General features: G+C 31.8%; 1 long non-coding RNA gene across 4 annotated transcripts in view; it reads right to left on the bottom strand.

Moving 5' to 3' along the window:
- Positions 1-5190: 5190 nt before the first annotated feature.
- Positions 5191-15001, bottom strand: part of LOC145676499 (uncharacterized) — a 161170-nt gene continuing 151359 nt past the window's right edge. For all 4 annotated transcript variants that reach the window (XR_014129393.1, XR_014129395.1, XR_014129394.1 and 1 more), the window contains exons 3-5: positions 9153-9218; positions 5665-5710; positions 5191-5516 (exon numbers count right to left, since the gene is read on the bottom strand). This is a non-coding gene — a long non-coding RNA (uncharacterized LOC145676499). The remainder of the gene's footprint in view (positions 5517-5664; positions 5711-9152; positions 9219-15001) is intronic.

Genomic DNA, 15001 nt, shown 5'->3' with positions numbered 1-15001 from the left:
ATATTCAAAAATATAACCAGTTTGTTAATTATTCAGGTCCTACAACAGATTCTTTAATTCGACAACATTGAGGCTTGTTGACAAAATAATTAGTATAAGTTAGAAATACATCATGACCTAATTATTCCATTTGGGCATAATTAACAGACTGATAAATACACAATATCGTGATAAATAAATATGTGATTGCTTATAACATAGAAGAAGAGCGAATTACAAAGAAGTCTTAATATTCAAAGTGAAACAAAATAATAACTAATTGAAAATATTTTATCGGACGCCATAATTTTAGCTTAAGTTACATTACCAAAAGATTCAATTAAGTTGCATTGAATAGCACAATCTAGAGGAGTACCGTCCTGTATGTTATTTACTTCCCCAGCTCTTTGGTTCCTATTTTGAAAATTTCTACCACCTATGAAATTAGTACAAAATCCAGTTCGTGTAAAATTAGATCCATTGTTTGCATGATTTCTAAATGTTGCGCGATTACTATTTCTGTTTCTTCTGAAATTAGGTTCGGTTATATTTCCGTTACAATTAGGTTCAGTTATATTACAGATAGGAGAAAATCCAGAATTGCTCTTTACATTATAATTACGATTCTCCTTAACATTAATATTGCGAATAGGTAAGTGATTAGCTTGGCTTCGGTTAGAATTACTTTGCAACTTCGTCTGACTTTCAAAATTTTGAACTATTGCAAGTAAATGATTAGAATGAATACACTGGGACGATATTAAGATTTGCTGTAGCCTAAAAGGTAAGAACATTCGTATTGACACGATAACGCGTGATTCAGGTTGATAAGGATTGATCAATTTCAATTCATTATATGCCGTGATTACAAAATCAGTGAGATTTTTATCTACTTTATAATCATAATTTTTATTTTTAATAAGCTCCTCCCGGTTTGCCATCAAAAAGTAATTTTTAAAGTTGGTTAACAGAGCAATTTTGAAATCTGAATAGGTACGTAAATTACTTCTAACAGTGTTAAACCATGCAGAATAGAGTGGCAATAAAACATGTGGTACAATTTTAAGAAAACTATGCTCACCTACGCCGATCAATTCACATTCTTGTTCAAATTTCTCTAAAAATATACTGGCCGGGATATCCTCGGACCTACCACTGAATTTGGTCGACTTAATTTCACTAATTTTGAAATGTGTATTAGAATACATTGTATTTTTAAATTTTACGTGATTATCAGTATTCTGCCGTAATCTTCTTTCTTGGTTCTCCAAATTGGAAGCTACATCCTCTTCTACGGAATAACATTCTGGTGAAATGTTGCTCTCTTCACGTAATCTGGTTCCGTCAGCATTTTGATCTACACAAGTCATGTTGATGACTGGGTCAATGGATCTATCTGCTGTCCCCAATCTTTTCCTGATGTTTTGCACTTCTTCTTGTAGCTTCATTATCTGGTTCTGATGATTATTAACTCGGGTTTCAACTGCTTCCACTGAACTTTGTATTATGGCAAAACTGAATAATCTGTTCTATTCTATTATCGGTTAATTCCAGTTTGGTATCAGCTTGTTTGGATATTTGTTCGATCTTGGTATTTGAACGTTGTATCAATTGTTCCATCCTGGCATCTACTTGTTTCTTATTGTTATTCAACTGCTGCGTTACTTGTTCGATTTTAGCATCCAGTTGCTGCGTAATTTGTTCGTTGTTGACATTCATCTCTTGCAATTGCTGCGTAATTTGTTCATTGTTGAATTCATCTGTTGCGTAATTTGTTCGTTGTTGAGATTCATCTGTTGCGTAATTTGTTCGTTGTTGAGATTCATCTGTTGCGTAACTTGTTCCATTTTAGCATTCAACTGTTGTCCTATCTGTCTTATCAGCTCGGTCATATTCATTGCCGAATGGACATCTTCAATTCCAATACTGGTGCCTTCATCACCGTGAATATTCATTTTTGGATTACAATATATCTTCCTCTTGTTTCTTAATAAAATGTAATCCGTGATGATCAACAAATATGAGACTGTTTACTCAGAACTTCAAACTAGTCTCAAACTCCTGGGCGGAACCACCATTTAAATGCAACGATAACCTTTTAAATATTATCGTTACTTTTCCCAGTTTGCTAATATAATGCCTATAGGATATCACGTACAATGAAATCACACATCATCAATCACTTACTATTTTGAAATCATATACAGTGATCTTAGACAACGTTAGCTTTCTTTATTTATGTTCTCTCTTAAGTCTCACAATCAATCAACAACTACTGGTTGTCATAGCAACCCCGAAAAACGACGAATGTGGTATTACAATAACAGCTGTTAAATATCATATATATATATATATATATATATATATATATATATATATATATATATATATATATATATATATATATATATATATATATATATTCTATATCTCTTCTCTTTCGTCATCACAGTCTGTGCACTAGGGATGCGCACGGGACAAGATTTTTGGCTGTCACGTCTCGAAAATGTGCTGTAAAAGTAATGTCTCGACTAGAAAAATGTATATTTCTCTATTGGAGGAGCCGTGTCTCGACTCGAATTTTGTCAGGAAAATCCTGTCTCGACTCGTCTTGTGCGCATCCCTACTGTGCACTTTAAGCAACACCTTTTGCCCGCAATAATTAAGATTACAAGATAAATGGAAGTATTACAAATATACAATGAATATACAAGTGTTACAAATATACAATACCGTTATAACCTTGTCACCAATGGTCTTAACCGTTATGCAAAATTTGACACCTTTCAAAGATTTGACAGGCGATTCAAGAGAAGAAACATCAGAAATATGTTGCATTTCATGGGGATAACGAAGCCCTGGCCAATAATCTTGTGGCTCACTTGCAGATTTACAATAAATTGTAACAAAATTGTAGTCGATAAATGAAAAATATACTGCTATTGTATTCTTGCTAAATTTCAATGACACTCATATATTTGATATTAAAAGTAACGATCAATATATAATAAAGTAATATTTCAAGTAATAATAATAATAATAATAATAATAATAATAATAATAATAATAATAATAAATCATATCAACTGTATTAACTTTTGATTATAATTTAGCAACAATACGATGGCAATTTTTTCAGTTGCAATTTTGTTGCAATTCATTGCTTTGAAGCATAAGATTATTGAGCGAAACTGGCGGTGCTCCGTTATTTCTGAGAAATGTAACGTACTGCTGATGTTTCTTCTCTTGAATTGTTCGTCAGATCTTACAAGGATCTTACATGATAATACATTAGCACACAATCGGAATCTTTCTGAATGATGTTACAGTGAAGTTACTCTATAGAACAAAATATTGGCTGTGTTCATTTGTTTGACATTTTTGTGCATTAAAGTGACGATTCTTACATGATCTCTTGGAAGGATATGCTGCGATATAATGGAGATATCATTACCAGTACATGTACCATGTACCAGTACATGTACCAGTAAGATGTACTATCATTACCAGTAAATTATTAAAATTTTTGAAATATAATTAGACTAAACAATTTTTTCTTGGTTTAAAAATACGTCGTGAGCAAGTTTAATTTCACTGAAGGCACGAAATGTTATTCTCGTTTCTTCGCTTATTAACATTGCGTAAAACTCCATCTTACCGACAGTATCTGACACAGTGCCATATTTATACAAAATATCGAGGCATAAGACTAATAGTTTCAGAGAATGAAAAAAAAAAAATAAATAAATAAAAAGCATGCTTCCCTTTTCAAGGATAAAATGAAGTAAAATAAATCTCACTAAAAAGGTAAAAAGGAAATTCTGTTTTCAAGAAAACCATTTTTAATATATAGTTTTTAATATATAGTTTATTTTCTTTTAAATAGTTTTTTTAAAGAAAAAAGTAATTTTCTTATAAACAAAACTATATTATACATTTTACTCCTAATATGATTTGTTTGTTGTTTTATCATGTTTATTTCTTTCAAATAAAGCACGTTTTCAAATATATATATATTTTAAAATTTTCTTGTTTTTTGAAAAATCGTGAAAATCTAAAATATCTTCCGAGCTTATAAATGTTAACTCTTAATTACTAGAAAATCTTGCTCTACGCTGAGTAATGCTGGTTGCATACGATAAGCCTGATATCGATGTTTAACTTTCGATTTGCCAAATTAAAATAGTTACGATCCCAGCGCAGAAACTATCTTTTCCTAGAAAATTGAGATTATTTATATACCAGATTTTTTTCTCCGGCAGAATTATAAATCACAAGAGTAAGTGAACGTGATAAAAAATGTATTAACGCGAAACTTTTAAAGCAATAAAGTATACATAAAACACAATTTTCCTTTAATTGTGTAGAAAATAATAACAAATTGTATAGAAAACAATCTATTTGTATAATTATAGATTTAGCACGCTGACAGATTTGTTTCATGGTAATTGTGTAATAGCGCTAATATGTACTTACAATGAGTATATAAACGTAAATAATCATCTAGTAACAATTCAGGATAACGTTTGTAGCTTTAAATCACCTTTATTTATCAACTGGAATGTACATATACCCTACTCTAATTAACTTTAAATTTCTATAAGGGAAATGAGTAGTGTTGCATTTTTGTAGATAACGTTTAATAGAAATAAACAATAAAAGTAAAAAATACCATCTCTGAACAAATATTATTAAAGTAATAATAAATAATAAAAACATTGAAGTGTATGTGTGTACAATCCATTTGGTAAACAGAGGGTTAAAATCAAACAAGAAATCTAATTTTTAAAAATACATAAATATTATGTTCTCTAATTGTACCGGTTTATTACACAACATTAGTATTTGTTGTTTGTTTATTTTATTGTAATAGTTTCCATTCTGCATGGAAAAATCCCGAAGTTTGCAGAACTATAGAGAACTGGGCGACAAGGTTTTTCTCTGCATCTTATCTTTCAAGCGAAAGAAGAAACTTCTACCTGCTTATACTGATTAAAAATATTTTTCAGTAGGTAAAGCCTTAATTCAAGGAGAATACAAGTTAGTTTTGTGGAAAAGTAACCAAAATCTTGTATCTAAATGTATCTAAATGTATCTAAAGTTAAACTTACATTAACTTTATTGCCTCTAAGCTAAACTTAGTTACTTTATTGTCTCTCTCACTCTCTCTCTCTTCAACATTTTACCACCGTAAATTCATCTAAATTAAGGTGTCTAGACAAAGAAAATAGAAAATTCAATTATAAAATTAACCAAATTCTAGTTGACAATTAAGCTATGGTAAGGCTATTTTTTTGCATATGTCAGTACTACCATTATGTTAAACTGCATCTACGGTATGGTATAATGTGAAACCGTGTATTTTGTATATAGTAATTACTATTACAGTTAATTGAACACCTCAATATAATAACTATTGGAGTGTTTTTTTTTTTAACGACCTTTTTCATAAGAAGCTACAAGTTGCACTGTGTACTTTAATCACGTACGTTGACTTCATAAATTTTGTTAGTGGCGTGTGTTGGATGTTGGCTTACCTACAATTAAGAAAAAATATTGTTTTAATCACAGAAGATAATAAATGGATAAAGTTATATCAAATAATATATAAGATAAATATAAGGATAATAAAAATATAAAATTTACGGAATATAACTAAAAATTAAGTTAATAAATATTAGTTACCTGCTGTCACATCTGCAAGGATCTCGTTGTGAATAATTATGTGGATCTGAAAAGGAAAGGAATAACTAACATTAACGAAACACTGTATAAACTAACTTTGATATCAAAAAATGAAATAAACTACGAAAACTTAACAGGTGTAATATGGTGTTACTCCAGTATATTTCTATCGTTTACAATCAGGGTTGGCTGGCTTAAACCAAGGTGGTTTAAACCAGAAACCTAAAAATGTTCGTAAAAGTGTAAGTGTTCGTAAAATCTTGATGAACACACATTTGTGGGTTATCACGTTTCACTCACGTATATTATTCGTATTATATTCAGACCTAAATTCCCCAATCATTACTCAGAGATTAGACTACAAATAAAGGGTCGAATAAGGAAAAATGGTGGAAAGCTGGAACAAATTTTATTTTCTTTATATAAGTGTCCGTAACAACATACTAATTTTGCACCGCTCTACCACCCTGGATTTGGCCGCCATCTTGGAAAAATGGCGCCAAAAATAGTTTTTTTGTAAATATCTCGCATGGTAAGCATAACATGTTATTACAAAAAATAATCTACATTAAATTCTCTACAAGAAATGTTCTCTTCATTTTTTCTGTAGGATAAACCGTTTAGATGTTATAGGTGTGGCAAATTACGCATTTCTCTTTCAACATTGCTTTGTAGCAGAACTTAAACGAAAATTTTCTGATACTATTTTGTCTTAGTGATTTTTTAATATAAAATATAAATTAATATATTTTCATTCATTGGAGGTGTGACTAAGGATAAGTAATCAGGTCTATTAGATCATCTATGTTCAAGATGTCAGCTTAAAAATGTTTTATCTGTGAGATACTTCTCGGTGATGGTGTTACATGTATAGTAAAAGAAACGAAACAATATTATTAAAACGAAACAATATTATTAAAACGAAACAATATTTAGAATTTTTCTTTGATTGCAATTGTATAACAATAATAACAAAATCTTAAAAATCACAGAAAAACATTCATAAACTCATAAAAAAAAAACAGAAGTTGCTTTTTAGACCAGGCAATAAAGGATGATTTAGTGTCGAATAAGAAAAAAAATGGTGGAAAGCTGGAACAAATTTTATTTTCTTTATATAAGTGTCCGTAACAACATACTAATTTCGCACCACTCTACCACCCCGGATTTGGCCGCCATCTTGAAAAATGGGACCAAAATTAGTTTTTCTGTAAATATCTCGCATGGCAAGCATTTTAGAGCAAAACATGTTATTACAAAAAGTAGTCTACATTAAATTCTCTACAAGAAATGTTCTCTTCATTTTTTCTCTAGGATGTTATGAAAAAATGAAGAGAACATTTCTTGTAGAGAATTTAATGTAGATTACTTTTTGTAATAACATGTTTTGCTCTAAAATGCTTGCCATGCGAGATATTTACAGAAAAACTAATTTTGGTCCCATTTTTCAAGATGGCGGCCAAATCCGGGGTGGTAGAGTGGTGCGAAATTAGTATGTTGTTACGGACACTTATATAAAGAAAATAAAATTTGTTCCAGCTTTCCACCATTTTTTTTCTTATTCGACACTAAATCATCCCTTATTGCCTGGTCTAAAAAGCAACTTCTGCTTTTTTTTTAATGAGTTTATGAATGTTTTTCTGTGATTTTTAAGATTTTGTTATTATTGTTATACAATTGCAATCAAAGAAAAATTCTAAATATTGTTTCGTTTTCATAATGTTTACTATTGATAAAATACATCGAAATACCGTACATTTTGGGGGGAGGGTTCATATAAACCCCACGAGAAGCATTTATTGAAATCAGAAGTATCTTTAATATCTATGTATAAATGGGTCAGAGCCAAAGTGGACTCAAATCTTTATTCACTTTTGTTACTGATATGCGAGTTAGGTCATTGTATTTCTTTAACTTGGACTAATAAAAGTCGTCATGAACAAACTTGGACTATTACAGTATTTTGAAATTGTCCATATATAATTCTTTATAATGGTTTCAATTGTGCAACTGTTTATCTTTTTGTCCTTCTGAAATGACTCTTGACAATTATATTAACAAGTACGTAAAGATCTGTGCAACGTATTTTTATCATGAGTCCTTCGTGAGTCGGCAGATGTGTCGCATTTGTGGCGTCCCAGTTTCGAGTTCAAATGGAGGACAACTTCTCTCGGATGTAAGCCGAGAAGCAGTTTGGATTCCGCTTTAAGCTTATGTGACCCCTTCCAACATAACCCGGTTATTGCATAATAACACCAAGGCGAAACAAACTTATTTATGTATTTATATATGCGATATAAATACATAGAGCAAATTATTTAAACCAAAAACCGGGTTTAAACAAAAAAAAAAACGTGTTTTTTGTTTTTTCAATAAAAATTATGGTTTTTGCCAACCCTGTTTACAATACTAATATCAAATTACTATATGTAAACGTAACAAAAGTACCTAAGGGCGTACCTACTTATGAGATTCAGGATGGTAATATTCTATTGGAGGGCTTATTGTTCAGAACGCCAACACAAATGGTGTAAAATGTTAAAACGGATTCAAGTTTTACTGAACTACTCTGTGAACACTACGACTAGGTATTGCTATCGTGCTCGTCGGTAGATAAGTTCAGAAAATCTTACAACTGGCCAACTGAGTTATACTTGCTAGATTTAACCGATTGAATATTAACAATTCGTAGTCCAATATTACCAAAAAAGACTAAAGTCTGTAATAAATATCGCCGAACCATTAGGCCTATCTTTAAAGAAGGAGATTTTGTTGTGAAAAGAGCAAATCATTTGTCTTCAGTAGTTAAAAATGAGGCAAAACATATTTACATTGTTATGTGGGACCCTATCTAATTTCCAAAATGCTACGAAATTGTGCGGTATTGGAAACACTAGATCATCGTAAGACTGGCACCCAAAATATACGAAATTGTAAATTATGTGATTGCACCGAGGAAGAGAAGCAGAGACTCCTGGAGAAATATAATCCTGCCGAAGAAGAAACTTAATAAATAATGAAAATTTTATCGAGTTATATTTTTTTCCTCAAAGGGTAGTGTGTATTGCGCCCCTATTCTCTAATTGTACTGGCGCGTTACATAACATTAGTATTGGTTGTTTGTGTTGTTTCTTTATTTTACTGTGATATTTTCCAATCTGCATGGAATAAGTCCTTAAATGTGCAAAACCCTATAGAACTAGGCGAGAACGTTTTGCGCTGCACGTTATTTTCTCGGCAAAACGAAAAAGTTTTTTTTTTAAAAAATATACAAATAAATGTAGAAATTTGATAAAATATGTTACAACATAATAGTGTTCAAAATTCATTTTTCTTAGTTTTACAATTCCTAAGGGATTTTTACCTGCTTAAACTGGTTGGAGAGTATATTTTTTTTCAGCAGGTAATTTCTTAAAATAAGAAGAATATAAGTTAGTTTTGTTTCAAAAGTAACCAAAATAATTAGGTATCTCTAAAGTTAAACTTACAGTTTGAGAGAAACTTCTTTCTCTTTTCAACATTTTGCCGCCATAAATTCGTCTGCATTCACATACCTAAGACAAAGTAAATAGATAATTCAGTTATAAAAATTAACCAAATTCTAATTGACATTAAGCTATAACTCCATTTATTGCATATGGCAGTACTTCCATCATGTTAGACTTGCATCTGCGATATGGTATAGTATGAAAACTTGTGTTTTGTATAGTAATCACTATTACAATTATTTGAACACATCAACATATTAACTATTGGAGTGTCTTTTCCCCTGTCCTTTTTCGTAAGTTACAAATTGTACTGTCTACGTTAATCACGTACGTTGACTTTATATGGAAGTTTTGTTAGTGGTACATGTTGAAAGTCGGCTTATCTTCAATTAAGAATAATAAAATGGATAAAGTAATATAAAACAACATAATAAATGGATAAAGTAATATAAAATAGTACAATAATTGCTGAGTTCTGGTGAGAGCAAATAATGTTTTAAAATTCCCTTTCCACTTAGAGGTAGTGTTTTTAAAAATTCAGCCTTATCCACAGTGTAGAACGATTTTACACTATTTCAAGGTTCTCCTGCTCATTTTGGAAATCTGTGATGAATGAGTCTGTGGATTTATTCTTATGTGTACAGTAGATACAATTATTTATCAACTTAATCAGTTTAATGGAAAGGCATAAAGTTATAAACACGTCAGATTGTCTATTGTCAAGGACGGGCGGCGACCTCAGCGTCGGGGTGTTGTTGGTGGTGAGTTCGGACAAATTCCGTACTACGTGAGCAGTACAACGGCACTGTGCAGTAAACTAAGTAAACGATGTATTGTAAAATGGATCTCTGATTTACAATTGTTGGATTTTGGTTATGTGGTAGAGTAACAAAGGGGCAAGTGTGCTCTGTCTGTTGCGAGGAACATTGTCCAGGATGATGATGGCCTACAAAACTCACGTCAGAAACACATTGGGGAGGAACAACAGTGGTCGAAAGAAAGCCGTCAATGATAGGTCCCGCCGAGCATTAAATCCGATTATCACTCAGAACCGTCGTACTTCTACGGTGTGACGGAATAACTCAAGCAGTATCTCCCACAGTCTCTGTTGATATTTACAGTCCATCACGTATTACATGACATAAACACACTGGATCGGGTTGAAACTGCTAATAAGGAACCAATGGTGCCACGAACATGCAACATGTACCGCTGATGTCTGGAAACTGGGTTGGATGAGTCATCGTTCACCTTATTTCAAATCATGGTCCATGTTTATGTGTGTCTCAGCCTAATTGTGAAACATGGCGGCTGTTTTATGATGTTTAGAATTAGGATTACATTTCTTGGCTTTTGCCCTTTATTCGTCACGTAGAAAGGATGACATACCTCGGTGATCACACTGCCCGGAGAATTGGGTAGGAAAAATGAATGGGGAAGGAAAGATGCAGTCTGGGACAGGTCGTCCAACGCGATATTAATCTATTAATTTGTATATCTATTAATATATATATATATATATATATATATATATATATATATATATATATATATATATATATATATATATATATATATATATATAAGCTCAAAACACACAAATTACTTATACCAATCAAAGCATGGTTGTGTAAGTAGACTCTTGCAAGGGGAAGTGTGTGGCCATTTTTTTTTAATTGCAAAAAGTCCCTTTCAACTCAAAGCAGATGATGATGGACGTGAAATGTCACTACTTTGTTCACAGAATAGTTAGTGGTGTCCGCGAATATAGTAAATGTTCCAAATATTATTTTGGTGATATGTTGAAATCTTTCTCTAATGTAATTTTTTGTAGGAAATGCTATGTGTTGTGTTGTTATAAATTTTGCATAGGTCTATATGATGAGAAAATAATGTTCAGGAAAGCGTTCAGAAAGACCCCATCCCTAAAAAGTCTTCTGCCAGTATGATGATGAAGTCATAGTTGCACACAACAACAAGGAAGAAACTTTCTTTTTGGTACAGTAAGTGGACAGATAACCAATTTAACTCTTACTCACAGCAGTTAAAATGTTTGCGTGAAAGATTTGAAAACAGCAAAACCAGAAACATCTCCAAAGATGGTTGTAATGCAAAGTGATGAGAAATAGCATATGAAAAGTGATGTCACGTGATAAAAAAAACAATCTTTTTTTTCTGAGATGTACGAAGGAAATGCTTGCATAGATTTGGGTTAATCGTTTGAGAAACTAAATGAGCAGTATTGTAAGATACAATGCGGTGGTAAGAGACTTTTCAATGAAATAGCAATTTTTTTAAATTTCATCCTTTAGTAAACTAACCTTTAGTAATTTCCTTAAAGTAAGAAGAAACGCAATTAAATAGTATACCAATAACAGAAAATAAAGATGAAAAATCTAGAAAAACTAAAACTAATTTTCAGGAATGGATTCAAAGTTCCAAGAGTAGAATCCAAATCCATTTTTTTTATTTTTATTTTTTTTATTTTTTTATTTTATTTTATTTATTTATTTATTTTTTTTTTTTTTACTTTCGTGCGACGATAGGAGAGAAGAACGTATGGCCATCGTGAATAAAATCGAATTCGATATTTCAACAGCTTTATACGTTTCGTAGCCCCTATATACCTTAAAAGTGATTTTTCGATCTTTGTTCGTCCCTGTACCGTCCAATGTTTCCGCACTAAATTTTTAAACTTAAGCTTTTCAAAATTTTATTCTCTAGAATCGTTTTTCGAATTTCCTTTCTAACCCCAAAACTAAGGGTAGTTTACTGAGGGGTGAAAATAGAAAGTGTTATTTTCTCGAAAATGGCTCTAATGATTTTGTTTAAATTTCATACATTAATATTTCATTTACAACCTAATACTGTGGCATGTCATTTCTCTGGAAAAAATCCAGAAAGGGTTGTTTACTTATAAGAGTGTGTCTTTTTAGAACGATTTTCTTTTTTAAAAAAATGATTTTGTTCATATTTCATAAATAAATATTTCAATATTAACTTAACAATATGGCATAACTCGTTTGTCCTGAAAATATACCCAAGGGGTAGTAAGTTTTTCCTGGTGATATTCTAAAAAAAAAAAAAAAAAATGCGATTTTTTAAAATGTGTTATATATTTCATTACTAACCTGACAACATGGCATAAATCATTTACCCTGGGAGAATACACAAGGGGTAGTTTACTCTTGTGGTGAGTTTTCCCCGGTCAATTTTCTCAAAGACGTCTAAAGCTGTTTTGTTCATAATAAATAGGGTACAAACCTAACAATATAAAATAAATCATTAACTGCTATTGTTTTATTTTATTTTAAAACTAGCTGTAAACACCTGCCGTTGTAGAGTCTTAATTCAGAACCTGGATAAGAAGTGTGTGTGCCCGTCACTACCGACTCTTAATTAAGAACATTGTTTGAAAGGGAGAGGGGAAAATGTTTTTACTCTGACGTTAACACGTTCGCCTACTTAAGGCGTTAAGACGAGAAGACGTAGGTCTACTAAATGAAGCTAATGAAGGACGACAGTTCATGAAGACAATAAAAAAAAAAAGAAAGAAAAAGAAACGCTTGGCCATCTTAGTCGGCATTCCGATTCGATCACCGTGTTGATAGAGCGAAAGGCAGAAGGAAAAACAAGGAGAGGAAGACCAAGGATAGAATATCTAGATGCAGTTACACAAGAGACCTTAGCAAAGTATAAAGCTCTCCCAAGGGAGAGAATTTTTTTTAAAATTCACATGCCCACCAACCTATAGTTGAGGTAAACAAGATCTGCTGTAATGTAAGCCCGCACAACCATGACGTAATGGGTGTTGCATACACACAAGGGATTCTTAGAAATCACGAGAAACGTGTATATTTTCTCAACTCCGAAATTAACCACCCCTCCCAAAACCGAACATCGAGAAAAGGGCTTTGTACAGAATTAGATATGGTGAAGGTCTATCTGTGTGCCAAATTTGGTCTCTAGGTGGCTCTATGCAAAAATCTGATCTCACGTACATTATTTTACATATGACTCTAGGTGGTTCTATGCAAAAAATCTGATCTCACGTACATTATTTTACATACGTATGAGTATAGATTACAAAAGTTCGCACTCGAATGTTCGATTCTTCTTGTCTATGACTGTACTTTGCAAAAGACTTTGGCAACTAAAATCTGTCTGGAATGAAGGAAGGAAAAAAGCAGAGAAAAACAGTTGAACATCGCCAAAAAATTTCGAAAGTCAGACAGACAAACCTTCAGACAAGACATCTTTATTTTTAATCTGTTGATTTCGTTCTTTCGTCTATCTTTACCTTCTGTAAATTGTTATTTTTGTCACTTTAACTTCATCTTTGTCCCCTTTTCTTTTAATATATCTGTAGTCACTTCAGAATGGATTACCAATAATTTAGAACAACGTCGAACGAGAAGGGGACCGTCGTCTCTTTCTCATTTTTTCCTATACTAACGTGGGGGAGTGTGACAACAAAAAGTGCAAAACAAGAACGACAAATGTGGGATTTAAAAAAAAAATCTTGAAGCCTGCCTGCCAGCTTGTTTCATTGTTTCTTGCCAGTCTGACATTCTAACGCCAACGCACCCGAAGGGTTGAATCAGAGAAGAGAGCTGAGAGAAGATCTCATGACGAACATTTCTTATTTGCCGGTTGCGTCATCAGCTCGGAATGGAATGTAGGGGGCACCACTGTTGAATACTACTTTTACTTTTAAAAAAACTTCGGTATATAACTAGATAGTTCGAGAACATACGTACACATACCAAGCGATGCAGTTAAAATGCATTTGTTTCGTTTTCTTTCTTTCTTCTCTTTCTGGCATTTTAAAAAATAAAATGGTTGTAAAGTGGCAGCCAGTAAGTAAAGAAGAATACCTCTTGACTGTTTATAAAGTAAAACCCCGACTAATTAGTCTGATGTCTTTTCTCTCTCTCTTTCTCTCTTGGTATCCTATTTGTTAATACAAGTAGGCCAACCAACAGTTTCTTTCAGTCAAGGTTAATTGTCAAGAGTCTTTCCTTTTAACGTCTTGTCTGGGATTTAAATTAAGGTTTTTACTCTTTATCTTGTTAAATAAGTCTCCTGAGATAAGAGTTTCTTCACATTCAGGGGAAACACTTCAAAAATGCCTGGGAAATTTATTCTCAATTCTAAATTTAGTACTTTTTAAAGCTTCTCATTTTTCTTATTGAGTGTACAGAATATGTAGAAATAATGCACATTTTTGTGGCAGTTGCGTGGAGTGGTGATATGTCTCCAAAATAGGGTGAATTCTCTTTTTGATTTATTTTCCATTCTCGAAAATCTGGAATTCTACAAAATATTTATTAAGATTTAACGAAGAAAAGAAGTCCGTAGTTGAGAAGTATAGACGTACCAATGCATAAATATCATTGAACAAAATTGTGTGTAACGTAAATCCTCATATGTGGTTTTCGAGAAGAAATAATAATAATAATAATAATAATAATAATAATAATAATAATAATAATAATAATAATAATAAAAACTATGTATGCCTATCTCTAAAAATATTTTCTAATACTACAGTAGACACAAAAATAATATTTATTTATATTTACATTGGATTCTTTCTTTTTTGTTTCCTACCGAAACCATGTAACTTCCAAACAATTCTTTCTTTCGAATCATCAACTTCTGAAATAAGTAATGTAAGTAGAGTTTCACAATGAGGCAGTACGTAACAAACACTTCACTTAGTCTTGATATGATCTTTTACAATCTTATCAGTTTCTACTTTTGCAACATTTTTAAAATTATTTTAGTGCACTTCAGTTGTTTCTTTTATAAATCCTGACAAATGTAAAAATAAAAAAATACCTTTT

The sequence above is a fragment of the Thermobia domestica genome, unplaced genomic scaffold, assembly GCF_964235325.1.
Source record: "Thermobia domestica unplaced genomic scaffold, izTheDome1.hap1.1 HAP1_SCAFFOLD_173, whole genome shotgun sequence".
Taxonomy (NCBI): Eukaryota; Metazoa; Arthropoda; class Insecta; order Zygentoma; family Lepismatidae; genus Thermobia; species Thermobia domestica.
This window is presented reverse-complemented; position numbering and strand designations above follow the sequence as displayed.